The 27,916-nt window shown below is 38.7% G+C and overlaps 1 long non-coding RNA gene across 4 annotated transcripts; it reads left to right on the forward strand.

Annotated features, from left to right (window-relative positions):
• The first annotated feature begins 134 nt into the window (after window positions 1-134).
• LOC129525069 (uncharacterized) lies at window positions 135-27,916 on the forward strand. Of its 4 annotated transcripts, XR_010130235.1 has the most exons (5): window positions 135-473; window positions 2,260-2,440; window positions 4,547-4,614; window positions 25,147-25,230; window positions 27,713-27,916. It is a non-coding gene; the product is annotated as an uncharacterized lncRNA (long non-coding RNA). The 4 variants fall into 4 exon arrangements; XR_010130229.1 differs by lacking the exons at window positions 25,147-25,230; window positions 27,713-27,916 and adding an exon at window positions 5,927-6,598 and having other exon boundaries at window positions 2,260-2,493; XR_010130230.1 differs by lacking the exon at window positions 25,147-25,230 and having other exon boundaries at window positions 136-473; window positions 2,260-2,493.

The raw sequence follows: 27,916 nt of genomic DNA on the forward strand, positions 1-27,916 counted from the left end.
GCCGCCTCCGCCGCCGCTGCCGCCCGTCTGCGAGTCGGGAGAGGCGAGGCTCGAGGAACCGCCGCCTCAGCGCCTCGGGGGTCGGGGGCGCCCCCAGCGGCCGCGGCCTGCAGCGCACGGCGGGGCGGAAGCCGGAGGGAGGGTGGGGACTTTGTGGGCGGGCGCGGGCTTGGCCGCGGACTCTAACCCGCGACGGCAGTTAGCACGTCACGCCTTTCTGGGGTTAAAAAAAGACAAACCCGACAGAGAAAGCTTCCTTCTACCGCTTCCTCTCCGCCTTTCTTTTCAGTTTTTGCACCGCCTCCTTTCTCCCCCACCCCCTCCAGTGGTTTCTTTCGTTTGGGTTTGAGAGCCATGGGTTAATAGAGGCAATTAAAATCTCAGCGTTGTTTTGGTCAAATTGAAATCCTAAAACTAAAATTTCCGTTAGGTACTCTAAATTCACGAGCCTTCAAATATAAAAGGAAGATAAGGTAGGAAAAAGGAAAATGATGTGCTGAGGGACTATCAAGTCCCCAGGCACCGTACTGCTGCAGGCGCTTTCTCTCGGGTATAGCTTATCTAGTTCCTGTCACCCAGGACAAAAGATAAAAGAGCAAAGAAGCAGTTAAAATAATACCCTCCCTTTAAAAATTTGTCTGTCTATACTGAGAACTGAAATGCTTAAAATCAAATTCTGCAGGGAGCCTGGCATGGCTACAGTGTAATCCCAGCTACTCGGGAGGCTGAGGAGGGAGGTTAGCCTGAGCCGGGGAAGCGGAGCTTGCAATGATCGGAGATCGCGCCACTGCACTCTAGCCTGGGCAACAGAACAAGCCCCTGTCTTAAAAACAAAACAAAATCTTCAGGGCAGGCTTAAAAAAAATCTCCCCAGGGGAATAACAATTACCTGCCTTCTATAATCATGCATATATTGTTACAATGAATGTTACAAAGTTGGTTACGTGATGTTCATGTTTTTAAACTGAGTTATTGTCATTTTCACTCAGATTCTGCCACAGTAATTCTGAAAGGGTTTAATTGAAAATATTTTCTTTCTCAGTTTACTCGTTTACTCATTCATTCATATAAAAAAATTGCTTAAAATGTCAATCATTGGCTAGACCCCATAACCAAAAGCCAATAACTGCCCTCAAGAATTTTACAATCTAGTGAGGAAGACATGTTTAGACAGGTCATTAAAAAAACACAACCTAGCACCAAGCTATGTAGAACTCAGAGAAGCAATTAATTGAAGTTAATCAGTTTTCTGAATTTCAAAGGATGAAAATGATTTGGGACAAAGTGGGGTAAGTTGTTCTAGGAGAAATAAATTTAAAAAAAAAAATAAAGATTCAGAGGCAGGTTCGGGGTTGGGGATTTGGTAATGGATGAAGCTTCTTACCCTGCAGGACAGCGGGCAAAGACAGTGAGATGCATTGGGGGACTTTGAGATTTGTCATTTAGAGCACTGGATGAATGTTAATTTCATTGACTGAACATTGAAAGCAAGAGGAGGGCAGGTTGGGAATGGAAGAGATAATGAGTCTTTATGGGATCTGCTTGCAGTACATCTAGGGAGAGAGAGGCAGCCTTAGCTCATAAAAATGCATTGGGAATTGAAAATATACATTTGGGAATTGAGGTAATCGCTGATGGCTGAAGCCCAAAAGGTGGATAAGGATGAGTTACTCTGAAGAATATTTAAAGGGTAGGCAAAGAGGAGATCGTGAAGGTGCCTAAGAACAAGCAGTCAAGAGAAAAAGGAGATGAAGAAAGAGATGGCCTGGAAGCCCAGAGGGTTTTAATCATGTAACATTCGTAGTTACAAAGTTCTATTGTGTGCCAGGCACTATGCTGGGTACTAGAGATGCAAATGAATAAGACATAGGGGCTTATAAAGGAATGGAGAAAAACAGAGATATGCAAACAGATCAACTAAAGTGTGTGTGTGTGGTATGTGAGTATGTGTGTGTGAGAGAGAGAAGAGAGAGAGAAAGAGAGAGAGCAATCTGTGATCCATGTAGGACAGAGGACCATTTCAAGAGAGTGCTGCAGAGCAGTCCCAGAGGATTTGGACTGAAAAGAAGCTACTGAATTGAAGGTCTAGGAGGTCATTGGTAATCTTGGCAAGAGAAGTCATCATAAAAGATAGTGACAAAGTAAGATGAAAAGTGACAAAGTAAGTGAAAAGATGACAGTGAAAAGTAAGATAGTGACAAAGTAAGGTGGGTAAATAAAAATTACATTTTTATTGATGTTTTTCTGATTTTTTTGTAGGCGAATGAAAAGAGAGAGAGAATGGTGACCAGAGGAGGACAGTTCAATCTTTTTCAATAACATTCAGAACTATCCAATATTTATTGAGTGTCTATTAGGTGCCAAGCACCTTAATAGGTCCTATGGATTTGAAATGCCGTCCCTGTCTTAGATCTCACGGTCTACTGGAGGACACAGAGAAGTAAGCAGGCAGTTGCAGTACAATGTAACACTGAGTGCTGTCTGTGTGTGATGGTGAGTGGAGACTGCTGTGGGAGACTATAAAAGCATCTAACAGGGATAAGTAGTAGGTTTATGGAATGCCTTCTAGGGTAAGTGAAGCCTGAATTCAGGCCTTTAAGCTGAGGCCTGAATAATGAGCATGGGTGGGGAGCAGTTTCCAGGAAGGAGGTAGTGCCTGTGCAGAGGCTCAAAGGAAGAGAGACCATGTTGCAGAGGGAACTGAAATTAGTTCTGTCTGGCTGCAACTTAGAGTTGGGTACAGTGACAGGGGTTAACAAAGAGCCATTGAAGTTTTAAAGCAGAAGCATGATATATTCAGATTTACATTTTGTAAAGCTCTTCTACTTTATAAAATGGAAGATAGGAGACAGTCTGTTACTCTTTTTTAGACTCATGGTTTGATTATTAAACCCCTGATAGGAGTCATAGTCAAGGCAGGAAACAGATATCATATTCAATGTGTTTAAATGAGGAACGTTTAATGAAAGGACTCTTCACAGAGTTGACAGGGTAAGGGACCCACAGTCTGGTGAGAAGTTGAAAGGAAGAAGGGATAAATATCCTGATTTCTCTCACCTCCTACTTTCTGATCTCTTGGTGGTGCTTCCCATGATCCAAAACCAACCAACGCCAGAGGGTAGAGGGGCCCGGAACATGCAGTTCATACAGGACAGACTCCTGGGGCACAAAGTAGGGCACTGAAAGGTAGAGAATGGTTGGAGGTAAGGGGATGGAAAGCCACTAGCACACAAAGGATACAGTCAGGGTTCACCATAGGAAGCTGAAACCACTCTGGATGTTTCAAAAAAAAAAAAAAAACAAAACAAAGGGATTTCATTCAGGCACTTCACTGCTTCTGAAATCTGTGGAAGGGCTGAAGGGGTTGAGGTCAGCAGACTGTCGAATTCAAAGTCACATGCTTTGTGGTAAACATTACTAGTGTTCACTAGTATCTGGTCCTCCTTGATTTCTGAGCATATGGGAGTTTACAGTTCCCAATTCCCTTGCGGTTAGTGGGGCCTTGTGATGAGGTCTAGCCAATAAAATGTGAGAAGTAACACGTCACTTCCAGGATGAAACAGTGAAAAGCCTTTGAGCAGTTCTCTAGACTACCTCTTCCCTGCCACAATAGTTATAGAGGAGACCTTGGGTTAAGATGTAGCAGCCACAAGATTGAAGCAGCCCAGATTTCCTAAGTCAGCACATGGAGAGCAACTGCCCACACCTGCAGGAAACATTTTGTCTGTGAGAAAGCACCTTTTATTATATGAAGCCACTGAGATTTTGGGGGATGCTTGTCACTACAGCATAAGTCTAGTTTATTCTGACTAACATACACTGCAGCTGGGATGGGAAGCTGACACTAGAACACTGCTACTGCTGCTGCCACCACCGGCTCACACCTGTCAAGACTATGAGGAGTCTGAATGCCACAGGCATGTCATCACACCTTGCTTGCAAGTGACACAGCAGCAAGAAGAGAGCTTCCATTTCACTTGCACCTGTGTTTTCATAAGGAAATTTATTTGGCAGGCCTTATTTGCACCCAAAAATTGAGTGGCAAAGGAGTCTGAGAAATGTAATTTTCAGCTTTCCAACTTCTTCAGATAGGATGGTGGAATGAATGTTGAGGCTAAGTATCTATTCCAGTACTTATAATTCAAGTTTCTTAAAGGCAGGGGTGGTTTGCTGATCATCTTTGTATCTTTTCTAAATAGCCGAGTACCTAGTGGGTATTCAATACATGTTTCTTGAAATGATTTGAATTTATAGACCTATTCTAAGTGTGTTAACTCTCAGGTAAAACAATAGAGTGAATAGACATGTGCTAAGACTGCTTACTGCCAGAGGTGTGACAATTCTTACAGGTTTATTCAATTCCCTTGAAAAGCATTTACTACCCCTTAAAAATGCGTACACTCCCCCTTTACCTCTCCCCTACAAAAAGGATATTTAAGTCTCAACCCTCTGGTCTTTCTTTGAGTCTCATATTTGCAGGACTACTCTGTCCATGTGCACTAATGAATTTGTAAGCCTTTTCTCCTGTTAATCTGTCTATTGTCAGTCATTTCAGCAAAGCTTCAGAAGGCAGAGGGGAAGCTCTTCCATCAACCTTATACCTACAATAATTTGGTAAGAAAGTAAGATATCTGTGAAACCCATAGTTCTATAAGAGGTTGAAAAATGGAATGTTAGTAGGTTATATTTATGGCTGCATTCAGTAAGATATTGGAAACATAAGATGAACTCATGCAATAATTAGCAGGTTTGCAAGCATAAATTAAAAGGAATATAGAGGGTCCAGAAATTTGGAGCCTCAAGGGATGGGAAAAACTAACTGCTCTATACCTCAAAGAATAGGAAATAAGATTGAAAAAGCTCTTGAGCAACAAGGGCCCATTAAGACTCAGCCGTGAAACAAAGATTATATTTAGGGTGTGGTCTTCACATTTAAGTCTGATGCTCTCAAAGTAGCCTCCTTAAATTGAGAGGAAGAGAGGAGTGAAGAAGCAAAGAAATAATCAGGATTGAGAATTATCTCTAGGAAACCTCAGTGTTTCTGGCATATGGAACTGACTGGAAGCAAAAGGATCAAATACTTTTCAGTTTTTGAACTACTGTATTGCTAAAGAAATCATGAGCCTGCATTAAAAGTTGTACTCTCCTCAAGAAAGTCACGTTCCTCGACACTCATTTTAAATGTGGGCTTAGAGGAAAAATTTCCAGAGGGCAGAGCCAGGGACCACAGAGGACAACAGATAAGCAGATTCCTCACAGATAATGGAAACAGGGTGTAGCTGAGAAACAGCTCCCACTGCCAGCTCAGAACCATCACAATGCCTCCCTGCAAAATTTCATTTTTGTGATGGGCCAGGGTCCCACTTTTCCCCCTTTCCTACCTGGAAGTATTTACTATATTTGTTCTATCATTACATATTGTGTGTGAGTGAGGGAAGATATTTTATTAGTTCATAAGCCACAGCTCTAATTGAAATGTTAGACTGGACAATTCTTTACAGTGGGGCTGTCCTGTATATTGTACAAGGTTTAGCAGCCTCCCTGGCCCCTACCCATCAGTTGCCAGTATCATCCCCCTCACTCCCAGTTGTGTTAATCAAAAATACCTTCAGACATTGCCTAATATCTCCTGGGGGACAAAATCATTCTTAGTTGAGAATAACTGGGTTACAGGACAATGTGGAATTATATTCAGATCTGACTGAGAATTCTGTGCATTACATGGAAATCCTGCACTTTGAACTTGATGCAGTGACTGGGTGGATTTTAGTTATCTCATTTGGTGACAATAATGAGTGTATTATTTATTTGGGAAGAAGAGTGAAATGGCTTTTTTTTTGGTATCAGATGGATGGACTATGGCATAGATGACTAGGTCATGACCAAACCTGTTTTCTTGAGTACACAGTTCGACTATGTTTTCCAGTTTCCCTTGCAATTAGGTGCTGCTGCAAGACTGAGTTCCAGCCAGTGGAATGTGTGCAACTTCCAGGCCTGGCCCATAAAGACCTCTTGCATATGAGCCTTTCACTCTTCTCCCATCTGATAGCTGGATGTTGACGTCAAGGATGATGCTAGACGCCAGATGTGGAAGATAGAAAAGCCTCTACCTGCCTGGGTCCCTACTGGCAATTTATAACCAGGAAATTGATCTGTGAGGTTAAGTGAGAAATTAGCATTTAATTTGCTGTGTGTGATTTTAAACATTACTATTTTAAAAGATTGTGGAAAAATACATATGACATAAAATTGACCATGTTAACCATTTTTAAGTGCACAGTTCTGTGGCATTAAGTACAGTCACATAGTTGTGCAACCATCACCCCCATCCTTCTCCAGAAGTCTTTTCATCTTGCAAAACTGAGATTCTGTACCCATTTAACAATAACTCCCCATTCCCTGGAAACCACTCTTCTACCTTGCGTCTCTATGAATGGAATCACACAATATTTGTCCTTCTGTAACTGGCTTATTCACTTAAACATTTAATCTTATAAGCCACTGAAATTTGGGATGTGTTTGTTATAACAGCTAGAATTACATACTGTGTGCCTGGAACAGAGTAGATCCTCAAATAAATGTTTGCTGAGTAAGTGAACATTCAAATATTGTTAATTTGAAACATATGTTTAGGACATTATGTTGTATTTAATTTATAAATTTATATTGTTTTATAATGATATAAAAGTTATAAGATATTTAATTTTATGTGTAATACACATTTAGGTAACATTATAATTACAATAATTTAAATCAACATCAGGAGTCCATGACTTTTTACCCCATACATCATTTATTTTTGGGAAAAACTGCTCTATTGGGTTGTTTGAAAAAGCATATATTCTAAGAAAACTGAATCAAGTACTTGCTTTAATTTTCCATTGCCTAAAACCAAACTTGACTAGAGTTGTTGAGGATTCATTATCAGATAATGACATAGGAGCTTGAATAATTACATTCCCAGCCAAGCAAAAAGTTTTTTAGTTTACATCAAAGGAAATATGACAGTTAAAAAAAAAACCAGCAACAAAAAAAAGCCTGTCTCTTTGGCCTATGGTTGAATAGGGATGTTATTGATACCTGAATACTGACATTTTATCATCTTGATTACTAGTCTGTCTGACAAGAGAATAAAGGCTTTCAAGGAAAGAACCAGATACTTTCTGAGGCACCTCCTTTAATTCTAAAACTTGATCTCTTTCATAACTAGTTCTTTTTCATCTAATTTTCAAATTTCTATGGGAAGATGGCAAATTGCCTTTGTAATTCTTAAAAGCAACACTAGATTATATACTTTTCTATCAGAAACCACAATATTTGTTCTATAACTTCTTTCCAGTCAAGACATATCTAGAGTGGATCAAAAAGTGTTCTTTGAGTGATTGTAATATCCCTAAGAACTCTAGACTGATAGCATGTGGGTGATCTCAACTCCAATTTTGCCCCCCACTTCCTTGCCTCCTTCACATTCTAATGTTAGGATAGCTATGGGGATGATCACTTCCTAACCTCATATAATTATTCCTGTCCCGCCAAGCAGAACTGGATAGCCCTTTCTGGGAAATACTAAATACTAATTTTATAAACACATAACATTTATGGAAGTTGTAGAAAATAGGCTCTTTCTCTAAGAAAGAGCATTTTAGAAAATACTGATGCTTTCTAAAACAGTTGCGAAAATCTTTTAAGAATTTAAACCAAACCCACCTTAAATTCCAAATCTGGAAAATCTTAGTAATTTGTTGATTTACTTTGCTTATATAACCTGTACATATGTGTATGTGGAAATGCTTGGGAGGTGTGCGTTTTTTTCCAATTAGTCTGGTTCCCATCTCCTTAGAGGAGCACTATATCATGTTTTCTGTCATTGTACTTTTTTCTTTCTTAAGACCAATTTTCTTGCAGTTCTTTGGTACGCACTCAATAGCTGGTGATGTTGTATTAAAATATGGCCTTTGTTTTTAAATTTAAAAAATCCCCTTTGTTTTTTGAAAAAAGTAACTTGTTGATTTGGATCCAAATAATTTTCAAAAATTAATACACCAAAGAGGAATGCTTCTAAAAAACCAAAGCAAAAAGCACATTCGACCAGAGCCTATGCTATGGCTTTTCTAAGTAAATGGTCACAAGACCAGAATACTATAATATTTTATTTAGCTAGATACCTGGAAAGTATTTTTAAAATTAGCATTATTTTTTCTTTCTATACCAGAGGTACAGAACTTCCAGGTACATTTTTTTTACCTGTTATATATATTTTTATCAAACATGCAAATTGATCAAGTAAAATACAAAAATAAAATCACTTCTATGACAATCATAACACAAAGACGATGTTTCCCCTAATATCATACCATAAGCTCATATGGAGCTTTAAGTTAGGGCCACATACAGTTAGAATTCTGAAATGAATCAGAGGTATGACTCAACAACAATGGATATTGATCTAGGAGTTCCCAGTTTTAATCTCAGTTCTGCTTCTGATGGTTTAATTTTGAGCAAGTGACAACTTCCCTGAGCTCATTCTGTTGTGCAAAGTGAGAGAAATACTCTAGATCAACACTGTCCAATAGAACTTTCTGCAATAATGGAAATATTCTCTGCTCTGTCCAATATGGTAGTCACTAGCCACATGTGGTGACTGAACACTTTAAATGCAGTAGGTGTGACTAAATAACTGATTTTTAAATTTTGTTTAATTCTAATTAATTTAAATATCCACATGTGGCTAATGGCTATATTGGATAGCAGAGGCCTAGATTCACTCTCATTCACTCACTTAGCAAGCATTCAAGTGCCTACAATCTGCGAAGCAAGCATCTGGCTAGGTGGGGAAGGTGTGTCATCACAACATCTTTGTCTTCAAGGAGTTAACTTGAAGAAAACTAAGTACTTTGCTAGTACATGTGCTTCAATAAGCATATGCAAAAAGCTGTGCATACTCATAGAGGAGAGAGCAATAACCAGAAGGTATATCATTTCTAAGGTCCTCTCCAGCTCTAAAATTATGTAACTATAGATATATATGCATCTATATATCCACATATCTATCTATGTATATCTATATCTATGTATATATATTAGATAGATATATACTTAGATAGATCTAAATGGATATATATTCATAAATATATATGGATATACCTCTGCTATCCAATATTCTAATATATAAATATATTTAAATATATAAATATATAAAAGTAAATATATATTAAAATGTATATAGATATACATATCTTTGTATATCTATATCTATATATTAGATAAATATTTAGATAGATCTAAATATGTATCATAGATATACATATTCATATGTATATCTCTGTATATCTTAATATGTATTTATATTTATATATTCATATATTTAAACATATTTATATATTAAAATATTGGATAGCAGAGGTATTCCATATATTTATGAATATATATTCATATATAATTATATATTTAAATATATAAATTTATACATCCATATATATTTATATATTTAAATACATAAATTTATACATTAAATATATATTTTAATATTTATGTATTTATGAATCTCTATTTATGTACATGATATCTATCTATCTATCTATTTTTAAAATTAGAGAAGGGGGTCTCACTATATCACCCAGACTGGTCTTGAACTCTGGGCCTCAAGTGATTCTCCTGCCTCAGCCTCCCAAAGTGCTGGGATTAGAGGCATGAACCACTGTGACTGGCCAGCTCTAAAATTATGTGAATTAAACTCAACAAATATTTACTGAGCACCTATTTTCTGTGCAGCTGTTTGTCAGCTCAATGTATTGGTACAGGATTATCACTCAGAGGGTAGTAGCTACAACTACCATCAGCACTCTTGTTGATTGATTGATTCATTCATCCAATATGTGGTGTTTATGAGTGTTTATATACCAAGAACTTCACCAGACACACATGAAAAAAATGAATTTGATGATGATTTCAAAGGTTCATAGTGAAACATCGACTTTAACTCTATTTTTCAGGAAATGAATTACCAGATTCTGGGTTCACTTTGGCCATATTTAGAATTGATGGTGTTTCAAATGTTATTTCAACTTTCTAGAGCCAAATCATCAGCATTTCCTAGTATTAGTAACAAATAAAGTAAAAATTAAAGAATTGGGTATATTTGGCCATTAAAAACTGTGCACACGCTTTACAATAAAATATATTGATTAAAGTAAATACTCTGAGATCTTTCTTAGAAAAGATTCTTTTATATTTTTACCTAGATATAAATATTTATTCCTTTTCAATGTACTTTTTTCTTTTTTGCTGATGTCTAGCTACAGTATCAAGTACAGTATTTTTCTATGTGTTAGATCATGTCTTCTTTTACATAAAACTGATGTGATGTCGCCTCTTGTTTGTTGGATATACACATATTTATTTCTTCAACTATTATTTATTTAGTCAACCAGCGTGCAAATACTGCTGTGCCATTCAATTGGAAAATACAAAAGCAAATAAGAGTTGGATTGTCTTCTTAAGGAGTTGATAAAGAAAATAAGAAACAGAAGAAAGTTGAGAAAGAGGCATTTTCAAAATGTCCTTCAGAGTACTTTGGAGGTGGAAGCAGTTACTTCCAAATGAGACATTAAGAGAAGGCTTTGTGGAGGATGTGGCACTGAGCTAGACCTTGAGCCTTGAAGGAAGTGTAGAATCTGCAACAGCAGAGAAGGAAGGAAAGGCCGTTTCCGAGTCAGGAAAGCGCAAAATTAGGGAGGAGAAGAATGTGAGTTAAAACAAAGGAAAAAATAGCTGTGAAAAAGTAGAGGAAAATCCGATTTTAAACATAGATTGTGGCTAGATCCTGCTTTTAAATGCTGGGCTGGGGAATCTAGACTTTATGTTGTAGATTGTAAGGCATTTGGGCAAGGGGATGAAAAATCAGAGTTGTTCATTAGGAAAATTAATCTGACAGAAGTATTTAAGATATGTTGGGGTAGGGAGAGGCTAAATGCAGGGACCAGTTATTGGGCTAGTTATTACAGCCATGCAGATGATAGGTTGCTATGAGGCCCTGAATTAGGATACTATCAGGAGATTAGAGAGGAGGGGGCTCACGAGAGGTTATTGTAAAAGTAGAATCAATAAGACCTGGCAACTTACGGCATATAGTGACAGAATAAGGAAAAGAAGTATAAAATGTCTCCAATATTATACATCTTCATAAGAGAGGAGGAAGAGAAACATTTAGATTGATGTAGAAAATATACTCTGTAGGGAAGAAAAATGTATTACATTCTGGTTGAATATGTATGTATATATTCAACTAACTTTAACTGATGCTAGTGATGAAAATGTGAAGTGCATTGGAGATATCTTGAATTTTTGCACTGTGATAGTAATCTGAGTAGCTAGGTTACTTATATTCCATGTTGTTTCTTTTATTATTTAAGTATATTTATGTTCTCAGACTGATGAGTTGGATAAATCCCTCTCGTAACCTTAACCTGACCTTGGTTCAGCCAAGTGTCCGAGGTTTATAGATTTTCTTACTGCATTCAAGATCTTTCAACAAGGAGATTCTTAAAATAGCACAAAAGATCTTTCTCTTTAACAACAAAAAGTTCCCATCCATGGATGGCCTTGATTTAAGCTTTTAGCTTATACGCTTTTTGAACACTTAAATTGCAGAACTTTCCAGATTAAATCTGATGTGGTTAATATATTTAAAACAAATAGCCTGCAGACAATTACTGTCATAAAATGAAATATAATTTCTCAGTTGGAAAGCATAATTTTTATTCAACCTTTCTAAGAAGGAACATTCAGGTTTCAGTAGAATTCGTTTAAACAATTTTTTTAAGGGTTTAACAATTGTTTTACTGGAGAATTTTCTGCAATAGGTGGATAGGGAAGATATGTTATTACCAGTGAGTCCCTAAAAGACATAATGTCTCAAGCAGTACTTTAATCCACATCTATGGTTTTTCATTTTCAATCTAAAAAGAATCACAGTAGGAATATGCAGTAGGCCTATTTAGTATGATAATCATAATGCCATATTTAACTTTACTAATTTTTAATTTTCCTTTATATCTTAAGAGCCATCTTTCTTAAAGGCTATTTTATATATATATATATACTTTTAAGTTCTACGGTACATGTGCACAACCTGCAGGTTTGTTACATGGGTATACATGTGCTATGTTGGTTTGCTGCACCCATTAACTCTTCATTTACATTAGGTATTTCTCCTAATGCTATCCCTCCCCCAGTACCCCACCCTATGACAGGCCCCAGTGCGTGATGTTCCCCACCCTGTGTCCAAGTGTTCTCATTGTTCAATTTCCACCTATGAGTGAGAACATGTGGTGTTTGGTTTTCTGTCCTTGTGATAGTTTGCTCGGAAAGATGATTTGCAGCTTCATCCATATCCCTACAAAGGACATGAACTCATCCCTTTTTATGGCTGCATAGTATTCCATGGTGTATCTGTGCCACATTTTCTTAATCCAGTCTATCATCGATGGACATTTGGGTTCGTTCCAAGTCTTTGCTATTGTGAATAGTGCTGCAATAAACATACGTGTGCATGTGTCTTATAGTAGCATGATTTATAATCCTTTGGGTATATACCCAGTAATGGGATGGCTGGGTCAAATGGTATTTCTAGTTCTAGATCCCTGAGGAATCGCCACACTGACTTCCACAATGGTTGAACTAGTTTACACTCCAACCAACAGTGTAGAAGTGTTCCTATTTCTCCACATTCTCTCCAACATCTGTTGTTTCCTGACTTTTTAATGATCACCATTCTAACTGGTGTGAGATGATATCTCATTGTGGTTTTGATTTGCATTTCTCTGATAACCAGCGATGATGAGTATTTTTTCATGTGTCTGTTGGCTGCATAAATGTCTTCTTTTGAGAAGTGTCTGTTCATATCCTTTTCCCACTTTTTGATGGGGTTGTTTGTTTTTTTCTTGTAAATTTGTTTGAGTTCATTGTAGATTCTGGATATTAGCCCTTTGTCAGATGGGTAGATTGCAAAAATTTTCTCCCATTTTGGAGGTTGCCTGTTCACTCTGACGGTAGTTTCTTTTGCTGTGCAGAAGCTCTTTAGTTTAATTAGATCCCATTTGTCTATTTTGGCTTTTGTTGCCATTGCATTTGGTGTTTTAGTCATGAAGTCCTTGCCCATGCCTATGCCCTGAATGGTATTGCCTAAATTTTCTTCTAGGGTTTTTATGGTTTTAGGTCTAACATTTAAGTCTTTAATCCATCTTGAATTAATTTTTGTATAAGGGGTATGGAAGGGATCCAGTTTCAGCTTTCTAAATATGGCTAGCCAGTTTTCCCAACACCATTTATTAAATAGGGAATCCTTTCCCCATTTCTTATTTTTGTCAGGTTTGTCAAAGATCAGATGGTTGTGGATGTGTGGTGTTATTTCTGAGGCCTCTGTTCTGTTCCATTGGTCTATATCTCTGTTTTGGTACCAGTACCATGCTGTTTTGGTTACTATAGCCTTGTAGTATAGTTTGAAGTCAGGTAATGTGATGCCTCCAGCTTTGTTCTTTTTGCTTAGGATTGTCTTGGCGGGCTCTTTTTTGGTTCCATATGAACTTTAAAGTAGTTTTTCCAATTCTGTGAAGAAAGTCATTGGTAGCTTGATGGGGATGGCATTGAATCTATAAATTACCTTGAGCAGTATGGCCATTTTCACAATATTGATTCTTCCTATCCATGAGCATGGAATGTTCTTCCATTTGTTTGTATCCTCCTTTATTTCATTGAGCAGTGGTTTGTAATTCTCCTTGAAGAGGTCCTTCACATCCCTTGTAAGTTAGATTCCTAGATATTTTATTATCTTTGTAGCAATTGTGAATGGGAGTTCACTCATGATTTGGCTCTCTGTCTGTCTGTTATTGGTGTCTAGGAATGCTTGTGATTTTTGCACATTGATTTTGTATCGTGAGACTTTGCTGAAGTTGCTTAGCAGCTTAAGGAGATTTTGGGCTGAGATGATGGGGTTTTCTAAATATACAATCATGTCATCTGCAAACAGGGACAATTTGACTTCCTCCTTTCCTAATTGAATACCCTTTATTTCTTTCTCCTTCCTGATTGCCCTGGCCAGAACTTCCAACACTATGTTGAACAGGAGTGGTGAGAGAGGGCATCCCTGTCTTGTGCCAGTTTTCAAAGGGAATGCTTCCAGTGTTTACCCATTCAGTATGATATTGGCTGTGGGTTTGTCATAAATAGCTCTTATTATTTTGAGGTACGTTCCATCAATACCTAGTTTATTGAGAGTTTTTAGCATGAAGGGCTGTTGAGTTTTGTCGAAGGCTTTATCTGCATCTATTGAGATAATCATGTGGTTTTTGTCATTGGTTCTGTTTATGTGATGGATTACCTTTATTGATTTGCATATGTTTAACCAGATTTGCATCCCAAGGATGAAGCCGACTGGATCATGATGGATAAGCTTTTTGATGTGCTGCTGGTTTCGGTTTGCCAGTGTTTTATTGAGGATTTTCGCATTGATGTTCATCAGGGATATTGGTCTAAAATTCTCTTTTTTTGTTGTGTCTCTGCCAGGCTTTGGTATCAGGATGATGCTGACCTCATAAAATGAGTTAGGGAGGATTCCCTCTTTTGCTATTGATTAGAATAGTTTCAGAAGGAATGGTACCAGCTCCTCTTTGTACCTCTGGTAGAATTCGGCTGTGAATCCGTCTGATCATGGACTTTTTTTGGTTGGTAGGCTATTGATTATTGCCTCAATTTCAGAGCCTGTTATTGGTCTATTCAGAGATTCAACTTCTTCCTTGTTTAGTCTTGGGAGGGTGTATATGTCCAGGAATTTATCAGTTTCTTCTAGATTTTCTAGTTTATTTGTGTAGAGGTGTTTATAGTATTCTCTGATGATAGTTTGTATTTCTGTGGGATCGGTGGTGATATCCCCTTTATCATTTTTTATTGTGTCTATTTGAGTCTTCTCTCTTTTCTTATTTATTAGTCTTGCTAGCAGTCTATCAATTTTGTTGATCTTTTCAAAAAAACAGCTCCTGGATTCATTAATTTTTTGAAGGGTTTTTTGTGTCTCTATCTCCTTCAGTTCTGCTCTGGTCTTAGTTATTGCCTTCTGCTAGCCTTTGAATTTGTTTGCTCTTGCTTTTCTAGTGCTTTTAATTGTGATGTTAGGGTGTCAATTTTAGACCTTTCCTGCTTTCTCTTGTGGGCATTTAGTGCTATAAATTTCCCTCTATACACTGCTTTAAATGTGTCCCAGAAATTCTGGTACGTTGTGTCTTTGTTCTTATTGGTTTCAAAGAACATCTTTATTTCTGCCTTCATTTCGTTATGTACCCAGTAGTCATTCAGGAGCAGGTTGTTCAGTTTCCATGTAGTTGTGCAGTTTTGAATGAGTTTCTTAATCCTGAGTTCTAATTTGATTGCAGTGTGGTCTGAGAGACAGTTTGTTGTGATTTCCGTTCTTTTACATTTGCTGAGGAGTGTTTTACTTCCAACTATGTGGTCAATTTTGGAATAAGTGTGATGTGGTGCTGAGAAAAATGTATATTCTGTTGATTTGGAGTGGAGAGTTCTGTAGATGTCTATTAGGTCCACTTGGTGCAGAGCTGAGTTCAAGTCCTGGATATCCTTCTTAACCTTCTGTCTCATTGATCTGTCTAATGTTGACAGTGGGGCGTTAAAGTCTCCCATTATTATTGTGTGGGAGTTCAGTCTCTTTGTACATCTCTAAGGACTTGCTTTATGAATCTGGGTGCTCCTGTATTGGGTGCATATATATTTAGGATAGTTAGCTCTTCTTGTTGAATTGATCCCTTTACCATTATTTAATGGCCTTTCTGTCTCTTTTGATCTTTGTTGGTTTAAAGTCTGTTTTATCAGAGACTGAAATTGCAACTCCTGCTTTTTTTTGCTTTCCATTTGCTTGGTAGATCTTCCTCTATCCCTTTATGTTGAGCCTATATGTGTCTCTGCATGTGAGATGGGTCTCCAGAATACAGCACACTGATAGGTCTTGACTCTTTGTACAATTTGCCAGTCAGTGTCTTTTAATTGGGGCATTTAGCCCATTTACATTTAAGGTTAATATTGTTATGTGTGAATTTGATCTTGACATTATGATGTTAGCAGGTTATTTTGCCCATTAGTTTATGCAGTTTCTTCCTAGCATCTATGGTCTTTACAATTTGGCATGTTTTTGCAGTGGCTGGTACCAGTTGTTCCTTTCCATGTTTAGTGCTTCCTTCAGGAGCTCTTGTAAGGCAGGCCTGGTGGTGACAGAATCTCTCAGCGTTTGCTTGTCTGTAAAGGATTTTATTTCTTCTTCACTTAAGAAGCTTAGTTTGGCTGGATATGAAATTCTGGGTTGAAAATTCTTTTCTTTAAGAATGTTGAATATTGGCCCCCACTCTCTTCTGGCTTATAGAGTTTCTGCTGGGAGAACTGCTGTTAGTCTGATGGGCTTTCCTTTGTGGGTAACCCGACCTCTCTCTCTGGCTGCCCTTAACATTTTTTCCTTCATTTCAACCTTGGTGAATCTGACAATTACATGTCTTGTGGTTGCTCTTCTTGAGGAGTATCTTTGTGGTGTTCTCTGTATTTCCTGAATTTGAATGTTGGCCTGCCTTGCTAGGTTGGGGAATTTCTCCCGGATAATATCCCGAAGAGTGTTTTCCAACTTGGTTCCATTCTCCCCATCACTTTCAGATACACCAATCAAACGTAGATTTGGTCTTCTCACATAGTCCCATATTTCTTGGAGGCTTTGTTCATTTCTTTTTACTCTTTTTTCTCTAAACTTCTCTTCTTGCCTTATTTCATTAATTTGATCTTCAATCACTGATACCCTTTCTTCCACTTGATCGAATTGGCTACTGAAGCTTGTGCATGAGTCACGTAGTTCTTGTGCCATGGTTTTCAGCTCCATCAGGTAATTTAAGGTCTTCTCAACACTGTTTATTCTACTTAGCCATTCATCTAACCTCTTTTTCAAGGTTTTTAGCTTCCTTGCAATGGGTTCGAACATCCTTCTTTAGCTCAGAGAAGTTTGTTATTACCAACCTTCTGCAGCCTACTTCTGTCAACTTGTCATAGTCATTCTCTGTCCAGCTTTGTTCTGTTGCTGGGTAGGAGCTGCGATCCTTTGGAGGAGAAGAGACACTCCGGTTTTCAGAATTTTCAGCTTTTCTGCTCTGGTTTCTCCCTATTTTTGTGGGTTTATCTACCTTTGGTCTTTGATACTGGTGACCTACAGATGGGGTTTTGGTGTGGATGTCCTTTTTGTTGATGTTGATGCTATTCCTTTCTGTTTATTAGTTTCCCTTCTAGCAGTCAGATCCCTTAGCTGCAGGTCTGTTGGAGTTTGCTGGAGGTCCACTCCAGACCCTGTTTGCCTGGGTATCACCAGCAGAGGCTACAGAACAACAAATATTGCAGAACAGCAAATATTGCTGCTGGATTCTTCATCTGGAAGCTTTGTCCCAGAGGGGCACCCACCTTTATGAGGTGTCAGTCAGCCCCTACTGGGAGGTATCTCCCAGTTAGACTACACCGGGGTCAGGGACCCACTTGAGGAGGCAGTCTGTCCGTTCTCAGAGCTCATATGCCATGCTGGGAGAACCATTGCTCTCTTCAGAGTTGTCAGACAGGGATGTTTAAGTCTGCAGAAGTTTCTGCTGCCTTTTGTTCAGCTATGCCCTGCCCCCAGAGGTGGAGTCAACAGAGGTAGTAGGCCTTGCTGAGCTGTGGTGGGCTCTGTAAATGGCTATATTTTGTTTGTTAGGTTGTTTGAGGGACAGGAGGGCCAAAGCTTAAGGTATGTTGAGACACCCAGTATCATTTTCTTTCTTTGGCATGCTTCAAAATACTAAGAAAAGATGGGAGGTTGCTATGTGGGAACAGGAAGACTGCTACATACTTGGCAAGCAAGTTTGGCTGAAGAAGATTGTAGCAGAATCTCACCCTGATGGTTTTAATCCATCAGGATGCAAGCAAAGCAAGAAAGCAAATGAACAGACAAACCAACACAACAACAAAATGCCAGAACAATAATTGTGGATGATAAAAAGAGGAAAAATTCCCCTCAGTGACGTGTAGGAAATGAAGCTGAGATAAATGCAGAAACAACTTACTTAAAAGCAAGTTTTATCAAAATTATTCAGGTTTGGCTTCAATTTTGGCTTTACTTTTAGTGCAGAAGTGATTTCTTAACATGTAGCTTAGCTAATCAAGCACCTTCATTTGTGGAACCCTGTTTTCAGGCTAAGTATATTGGTCTTGCCCTAATATGATAAGCCTGGGCTATAGTAGGAATCATGTTGCTGCCTTCAAGATAGAAGTTGTTAGTAAGAGAGGGATATAATGGTTATGTGGAATAGAGGGGGCAAGGGCAGGAGGAAAGGGCTCCATCTGTCTTTGCCGATTATGGTGGCGTTAAGTATTGAAGAATTCAGATGTCCTTTAATTTACCCTGTAGGTGTATTCCTGAAAAGTTGTATATAAACTGATTTCTTTTGGTTGTTAATCAAATCTGAATGACTACCTCATATTTTCATAATTATTTTTATTTCATAGTGATTTGTAATTGGAAGCGATTTTTAATACTTTCATTCTAAGTTTCTCTGCTACTTCTTACCTCTCATGCAGTTAAGGCCTGCTTTGTAAATCCCAATACATATTTATTGTTTATGACTTTAAAAATTCCTTTAATGTGAAAAATGGCCCTTTCCTCTATTTTCTTAATTTAAACACTGAAAATCTGGAATTCTGTAATAATAATAATGTCAGCAAACATTTACTGAGTACCTACTATGTATTATACTATGCATTGTTCTAGTCTGAGAACTTCATTATTCATTTATTTAAGCCTTGCACTCTTATGAAACAGATGATATTATTCCTCCATTATACAGATGAAAAAACTGAGGCACAAGGAGATCAGGCATCTCTCTCCAGTTTACCCAGTCAATAAATAACAGAATGCTTGTATGTCAGGGTTTCCTAAATGTGGCTCATAACTGTGATTGAGTCAAACTTGGAAGGTTTTGTGGTCACTTGTTTATAATCTATTGGGGGACCTGCCCCAATAGTCACATAGGTTCTTTTCTATTTTCCTTAAGAATTGGCCAGCTTGAGAAATAAAGGGACAGAGTACAAAAGAGAGAAATTTTAAAGCTGGGCATCTGGGGGAGACATCACATGTCGGTAGGTTCCGTGATGCCCCACAAGCCACAAAACCAGCAAGTTTTTATTAGGGATTTTCAAAAGGAGAAGGAGTGTGTGAATAGGTGTGGGTCACAGACAACAAATACTTTACAAGGTAATAGAATATCACAAGGCAAGTGGAGGCAGGGCGAGATCACAGGACCGCAGGACCGGGGCGAAATTAAAATTGCTAACGAAGTTTTGGGCACCATTGTCATTGATAACATCTTATCAGGAGACAGGGTTTTGAGAGCAACCGGTCTGACCAAAACTATTAGGCGGGAATTTCCTCTTCCTAATAAGCCTGGGAGCCCTATGGGAGACTGGGGTCTATTTCACCCCTGCAGTCTACAGACCACAAAAGACGACCACACCTGGGGGGCCGTTTATAGGCCTATACCCCCAGGCGCGTATTCTCTTTCCCAGGGATGTTCCTTGCTGAGAAAAAGAATTCAGCGATATTTCTCCCATTTGCTTTTGAAAGAAGAGAAATATGGCTCTGTTCCACCCGGCTCACCGGTGGTCAGAGTTTAAGGTTATCTCTCTTATTCCCTGAACAATTGCTGTTATCCTGTTCTTCTTTCAAGGTGCCCAGATTTCATACTGTTGAAACACACATGCTGTACAATTTGTGTAGTTAATGCAATTATTACAGGGTCCTGAGGTGACATACATTCTTCTCAGCTGACAGGATTAAGAGATTAAAGTAAAGACAGGCATAGGAAATCACAAGGGTATTGTTTGGGGAAGTGATAATTGTCCATGAAATCTTTACAATTTGTGTTTAGAGATTGCAGTAAAGATAGGCATAAGAAATTATAAAAGTATTAATTTGGGGAACTAATAAATGTCCATGAAATCTTCACAATCCACATTCTTCTGCCATGGCTTCAGCCAGTCTCTCTGTTTGGGGTCCCTGACTTCCCACAACAATAATCCATTAATCAATTTGTTTATTTAACAAATACGTATTGAGTTCCCACTCATTGGTAATGACTCTTCTATGCACTGAAGAAACAGCAATGGACAAGGCAAACACAATTCCTGCATTCATGAAGCTTCCATTCTGGCAAGTGAGCAAATACGTAATATCAAATAGTAATAACTTCAATGAAAAAAATAAAATAGAGTAAGAGTCAGGGCAGGGCCAGTGGAAGGATGCAAGGTGCTATTTTTGATAGATTGGACAAGCCTTCTCAAGGATGTCTGAATGAAGTGCAGGACAAAGCCATAAGTAGATGGTAGAACAGAGTTCCAAGCAGGGGAATAGCAAATACAAAGGCCCTGAGGCAGGAATGAGCTTGCTTCTTTCAAGGAACAATAAGAAGATTTGAGAAGGGCGTGCATTGGAAAGTGTGGTAGAAAATGAAGTCAGAGCAGCCAAGAAGGAGGAGGCCATGAAAAAATGTTTGAATTTTTTTGAGTGTATCGGAAAGCTGTACAAAGGTTTCAAACAGGGAAGTGGCATTATCTGATTTGAATTTTGAAAAGTTCATGCACCCTAGATGTTGTGTGAAGAACTCATTATATGGACATCAGCTATCACTGGATGAGATATGATGGTGGCTTAGATTCATCTGCTCACATGTGGAAGACTGTGGGAGGAGGTTTTTGGAGAGAAATAAAGAGTTCTGTTGTGTACATGTTAAACTTGAGAAATTTTTAGACAGCCAAGTAGAGACTTTGAGGAGGCAGTTGAATATAGAAATCCGAACTTCACTGGAATTAATAGCTCTGGAGATAAAAATGTGGAAGTTTTCAATGGCTAGATGTATGAAAAGGCTGGGACCAAATGTGATCATCTGGAGGTGAATATAAATAGAAAAAAGAGCCCACTATTCCTATCAAACTACTAACTTCATTTTTCACAGAAATAGAAAAAACTATTCTAAAATTTGTATGGAACCAAAAAAGCTCACATAGCCAAAGCATCCTAAGCAAAAAGAACAAAGTCAGAGACATCACATTACCTGACTTCAAACTGTAATGCAAGGCTACGGTAACCAAAAAAAGCATGATGCTGGTACAAAAATAGAAAATCACCAATGGAAGGAACAGAATAGAGAACCCAAAAATAAAGCCACACATCTACCACTAGTAAGCAGTGGGAAAAGGACTCTATTCAATGAATGGTGTTGGGATAACTGGCTGTCCATATGCAGAAGAGTGAATCTGGACCCCTATCTCTTACCATATACAAAGATTAACTCAAGATGGATTAAAGACTTAAATGTAAGACCTGAAACTATAACAGAAGAAAACCTAGGAAATATCCTTCTCAACATCAGCCTTGGCAAAGAATTTATGACTAAGTCCTCAAAAGCAATTGCAATAAAAGCAAAAATTGAGAAGTGGGACCTAATTAAACTGAGGAGCTTCTGAATAGCAAGAGAAACTATCAATGGAGTAAATAGATGACCTAGAGAATGGCAGAAAATATTTGCAAGCTATGTATCTGACAAAAGTCTAATATGCAGAATCTATAAGGAACTTAAATCAACAAGCAAAAAACAAATAACCCTATTAAAAATGGGCAAAGGACATGAACAGACACTTCTTAAAAAAAGATATACAAGCAGCCAATGAACATGAAAAAATGCTCATCACTAATCATCAGAGAAATGCAAATCAAATCCACAATGAGATACCATCTCACAGTTGTCAGAATGGGTTTTGTTAAAATGCCAAAAAATAACAGATGTTGGTGGGGCTGTGGAGAAAAGGGAATGCTTATACATTGTTGCTGGGAATGCAAATTTGTTCAGCCTCTGGGGAGAGCAGTTTGGAGATTTCTCAAAGAAATAAGAGTTGAACTACTATTCAACCAAGCAATGACATTACTGAGTTTATACCCAAAGGAAAATAAATCATTCTACTAAAAAGACACATGCACCTGTATGTTCATTGCAGCACTATTCACAATAGCAAAGACATGGACCCCACCCAGGTGCCCATCAACAGTGGATTGGATAAAGAAAATGTGGTATTAATGCTTATATACCATGGAGTACTATACAGCCATAAAAAAGAATGAAACCATGTTCTTTGCAGCAACATGGATGCAGCTGAAGTAATGAAGAAACAGAAAATCAAATAACACATGTTCTCACTTATAAGGGGGAGCTAAACATGGGGTACACATGGACATAAGGAGGAGAACAATAGACACTTGGAAATACAAGAGTGGGAAGGAAGGGGGGCAAAGGTTGAAAAAATACCTGCTGGGTTCTATGCTCACTTCCTGGATGGTGGGTTTAATCATACTCCAAACCCCAGCATCATGCAATATGCCTTTCTAACAAACCTGCGTGTGTACCCTGGAATCTAAAATAAAAATTGAAAAACAAAAGAAAGAAAAGAGAGCCCAGGATGCAATGAAATATATTTAATATTCTGTGAATATTCTCAAAGCTTCTTCTTCCCATCACAAATAATAGCTATTGATGATCATTGTCTAGATTCATGAATTCATTAGGGTTTAATATAGTGGTAATCTAATTCTGTCATTCTTTCTTCAATTTACTTGCTGGAATACTTCTATAAGAGAAAATTCAATGACTTAACCTAATAAAAATTTGTTTCTTGCTCAAGCAATAGTCCAGTGCGGCTGCTGCTGCTATCTTGACTATACTGGACTCTCTCCTCTAAGCACTAACTCAGATCACTTTCCTCTTGTGATTGTATGCTCTTCTGGGTCTTTGAAATCTTCTCTATTAAGGTGGTGAATGGAAAAAAAGAATGGGGGATCAGATGTGGCAAGATTTTACAGGCCAGGCCTGGAAGTGTTCTTTTTCTACCTACATTCCATTGACTACAACAGTCATATGGCTGTACCTAACTGCAAGGGAGGCTGGGATATGTAGTTCAACTGTATGTCCAGGAGGAAAACAGAAATAATTTAGTAAATCATTAACCAGTTTCTGGCCATATGGCCATAAACTTGAAAATACACAATCACACATTTACAATTTGTGGTAAAGGCTGTAAAGTAAAATAATATATATGAATGAGAATAGTTGGCTAGGGGCGGAGAGCTATAATACTTCAGGAAAATCCTTTGCTATGAGATAATATTTAAGCTGAGACCTAACAAATGAGGACAAGAGTGGTAGGAGGAAGAATCTCCTAGGCATGTATGAAGGTCCTGAGGTAGGAAAGAGCTTAGAGAATCCAAGGACCTGCAAGAAGACCCATGCAGCTGAACCTGAAAAGAGAGTTATGAAACAAGGCTAGACAGGTAGGCAAGGCCCATATCATGCAGTGCTCCATAGAATGTGGTAAAGAATTAGCATTTAATCGCAATAGCAGTGGAAGGACATAGTATGATTAGTGTTTTTTAGTATTTAATGCTAATAGCAATGGAAAGGCGTGATGTGGTATTTCTAACAGAATGTTAAAATGGGACTCTTCCTGATTCACTGCAGCTGAGGGCCTAATTACCCCCACATTTCAAAGTGCAGCGAGTGAGATCATTTATGGCAGAATTATGAAAGAGGTGCTGAAACCACTTCTGTGGATCTTCACCCCTCTGCCTATCTTAAGGCTATATAGGAACTAAAATTGAAAAGGCCAAGGAGATAGTTGAGATTTGGAAATTCCCATTGAAAGAATCTCCAATGCATCGTGTCTTCCCTACAACCCCATGAGAGATTGGTAGGACAGGTATTTTTACCTTGCCTCAGGTGTGCTAGTGAGGGGTGCTCCAAGGAGACCACGTGGAAGGTTTGACCTGTAGCCTTTGGAGTCCATGGGTCACAGAAATACCTGGTAAATAGCTTACTGTCATCAAAGTAAGGAACTGCATTTGGAAAGTTAACTAGTATTGACAGTTTGCATTGGCAGCTCCAAGGTATGAAATCCTTGGGAGGAATATATACGTGCGGTCATTTAAAAGGGGATCATGCGATAGTTTACTGAGAATGATGGTTTCCAATTTCATCCATGTCCCTACAAAGGACATGAACTCATCATTTTTTATGGCTGCATAGTATTCCATGGTGTATATGTGCCACGTTTTCTTAATCCAGTCTATCATTGTTGGACATTTGGGTTGGTTCCAAGTCACTATCGCAAGAACAAAAAACCAAACACCGCATATTCTCACTCATAGGTGGGAATTGAACAATGAGATCACATGGACACAGGAAGGGGAATATCACACTCTGGGGACTGTTGTGGGGTGGGGGGAGGGGGGAGGGATAGCATTGGGAGATATACCTAATGCTAGATGACGAGTTAGTGGGTGCAGCGCACCAGCATGGCACATGTATACATATGTAACTAACCTGCACAATGTGCACATGTACCCTAAAACTTAAAGTATAATTAAAAAAAAAGAAAAAAAAATAATTCAAAATTAAAAAAAATAAATAAAAATAAAAATTAAAAAAAAAAAAAAAAGGGTATCATGCTTAAGAGAACTTCTGTCCATACCAGACAACCTTAGCAGACAGAGGCTGGAGATGTGTCTTCAGATTCAGAAGCTGAACGTGGGGCTGGAGTGGGTATGTAAGCATCCAGCTAAGGTCGAGGCTTTGCCTAGTTCAATGAGCTCCAATCAGAGGAACTTACAGAGGACTATCTAGGGTGAGGAGATGGAGACCATCCTGGCTAACACGGTGAAACCCCGTCTCTACTAAAAAATACAAAAAATTATCCGGGCGTGGTTGCGGGCGCCTGTAGTTCCAGCTACTCGGGAGGCTGAGGCAGGAGAATGGCGTGAACCCAGGAGGCGGAGCTTGCAGTGAGCTGATGCACCACCGCACTCCAGCCTGGGCGACAAAGCGAGACTCCGTCTCAAAAAAAAAAAAAAAAAAGTCTCGAGAGCAAGAGTCAGCTTTAAACACCTGCCACGGCCAGAGTCTGTCAATGGTAGATTACGCCTGTGTCTGTCACACAAGATCTTTTCTGTTTCTTATCTCTCTTTCCTGGCCCCTCCAACCTTAGCTGGCTGAAGCGGCTGAGACAATGAAGAGGAGGAGGCCAGGAGAGAGGAGCCAGCCCCACCACAAAGGCCGCCAGCCCTAGCAGGTTTGGGGTTTGGGTGGGTGGTGGGGAGGAAACATTAACTGTAATGAAATTCAGTGTTTCAACCAACACGCTGAACTGGGCATTTTTATTATTGAAATGAGACCATTTTGCTACTAAAAGAGAGAATTCGTATTAACTGACAGCACCAAAAAAAAGTCAAGGGACTTGCCCCAGGCGCCAGGAAAGAACCTGTCCTGCAGAGCCGGTTTGATCAGGCTGTTTGGAAGAAAAGAATAAAGTTGTGTTCTGTTCTCACTTCAAGGTTTCTGGTTCTGTATAAAAGTTACTTGTGTAAACAATCACACTGGTTGCTGTGTGGAAATCAGACCAGAGGATGGCAGGTGTGAGTGCAAAGGGTCAGTGAGGAGGGGACAGCTGGCTCCTCCACTTCCTAGGTGCGTGATATTGGGAAAGTCAGTTAACTTCTCTGTGCATCAGTTTCTTCATCTTCAAGTGGTGCTAGAATGCTTTATAGGGTTATTGAGAAGAATAAATCAGCTAATGCATTTAAAGCACTTAGAGGGGTACCTGACCCATAGTAAGGATTATAAGGTGTTTGCTACTATTTTTATTTTAAAAATTCTGATTGTAGCAGCCCCAATATAAGACAGTGTTGACTTGGACTACCTTTAACCAGAGAGCGTGAAAAAGCTCATGATGTATTTTAGAATGATATTCAAAGGGCTTTGTGGGGGATGATTGGATATGGAGACTGAGGCAGAGGGAGAGGACAAGAATCGCTCCCAGGGTTCTGGTTTGGACATCTGGTTGGAATTGAGATGACTGAGTATGAGGAGGCCAAGAATGGTATACAAGCTTAATAGAGATTCCTGGTTACTGATGCTTTAAAAAGTATGCATTTTATTTTATTTTTTAGAGACAGGGTCTCACTGTTGTCTGGGCTGGAGTGCAGTGATGCAATCATAGTTCACTGCAGCCTCGAGCTCTTTGGCTCAAGTGATCCTGCCACCTCAGTCTCTAGAGTAGCTGGGACTACCAGTGTGTGCACATGTCCGGCTAATTTTTGCATTTTTTTAATTGTAGAGATGGGTTCTCACTATGTTGCCCAGGCTGGTCTTGAACTTCTGGCCTCAAGCCATCCTCCTGCCTTGGCCTCCCAAAGTGTTGGAATTACAGGCATGAGCCACTGTGCCTGGCCAGAAAACTGTGATTTAATAGCATTGAAAGCTCTGAGCATCACGGGAGTGATTTTTCTGAAGTGTAAAGGCTCTAAAACAAAGTACTTGTTTTGCTTGGTCACCTTCTGATCCTTTGTCCCACTCTTTTAGATAATGGTGCAGGGGGAGTCTAGGTAATTATATAATAATATGGTTTTCGTTTTGAGAACCAAGAATGACCTCAACAGGCAATCAGTCCTTGCATAATAAACACTGTTAGAAAATAAATGGCATAATATTAACAGTTCTAAAACTAAAGTTACTGTCTTTGACAGATGTCTTCTAAAATTGTTATATGTCTAATAAACTCAGTAAAAAATATATTTATCCAGTGGGGACTGCAATATAGTGACAGGCCTTTTTTTTCAAAAGCACACACATAAATGCATGGATAAAATTTTAGTGCTTATGTTTTAAATACCTTGAATGGCTTGTCACCTTACCTTTGCTATTGGAAGTTGATCTTTGAAACTAAGGTAACAGCCTGATTCCCATCCTAAAGATGTGCTGTGGAGATATAGAAACACTGTCCTTTGGTATTAATTTTCTATTTTCTTCCCTACCCTCCTGGGATACAGTGTTGAGAAACAAAATTTCTCTTTCTCCTGAGGTCTTGCCAAAAGCTGTCTTTATTACCCCCTCCTGGCTTGCTAGGGGTTGTGGAAGAGCATTTATTTTAGATGCTAAGGCTGACCAATGAACAAGTGGCTGAGGACCATTTTTATTCTCAGTCTTCAAATTTTGTAGAAACTATAAAAGTGACTCGAATAACTCTTTGTAGACTTGCATATCCCCTCGTCAGAACTTTCCTCTTAGTTGTCTTTCTTGACAGCACTCCACTAGGAAAGGCTGGGTCCTTCAGGGCTCTGTGAGTGGGAAGAGCAGGGTGTTTTCTGAGACCTTGGTGTCCGTGGTCACACCATCCACCTGGCCTGGGACCTCATCTGGCTTAATGACTACAGTATTCTTGATGTAGCAAGTATTCTTTTAGGTAAAAATAATAAATCTCCTGCAGTTTAGTGACAGATGTTTGGTTTGGCATGTTACTCTCACTTTTGGCAAACTCATACGGTGGCGAAGCCAATCCACGTGATCCAGAAGGGAGAAAATAAGATCAAATGTTAAAATGCTATACTAATCCCCTAGCAGATAACAGATGGATGGGAGAGGAGGCCTTGGCTTTCAAACAGTGACTATCTTAGATAATAGAGGAAAAATTTGAAATCCATACAGGTACATATCAGGAAGTTAAAGTGCCTAAAACCAAATGTTTAATGTTGTTATATCTCCTTTTATTTTTACAGCCATAGTGATCAGCTTGCAACATCCACTTTGAAAATTTCCAAGGCCAACATCATCTCAGTCATGAAGTATGGTACTTTGGGGAATCTATTGGATATTTGTTTATGTACTAGAGTGAACCTGGAACTGCTTATTCCTTTGCTTCCTTAAAAATGTATTTTCTAAAGTCAGCTGATTAGCAAAAAAAAGAAATAAAATTTATTGTC

The sequence above is a fragment of the Gorilla gorilla genome, chromosome 1 (assembly GCF_029281585.2).
Source record: "Gorilla gorilla gorilla isolate KB3781 chromosome 1, NHGRI_mGorGor1-v2.1_pri, whole genome shotgun sequence".
NCBI lineage: Eukaryota > Metazoa > Chordata > Mammalia > Primates > Hominidae > Gorilla > Gorilla gorilla.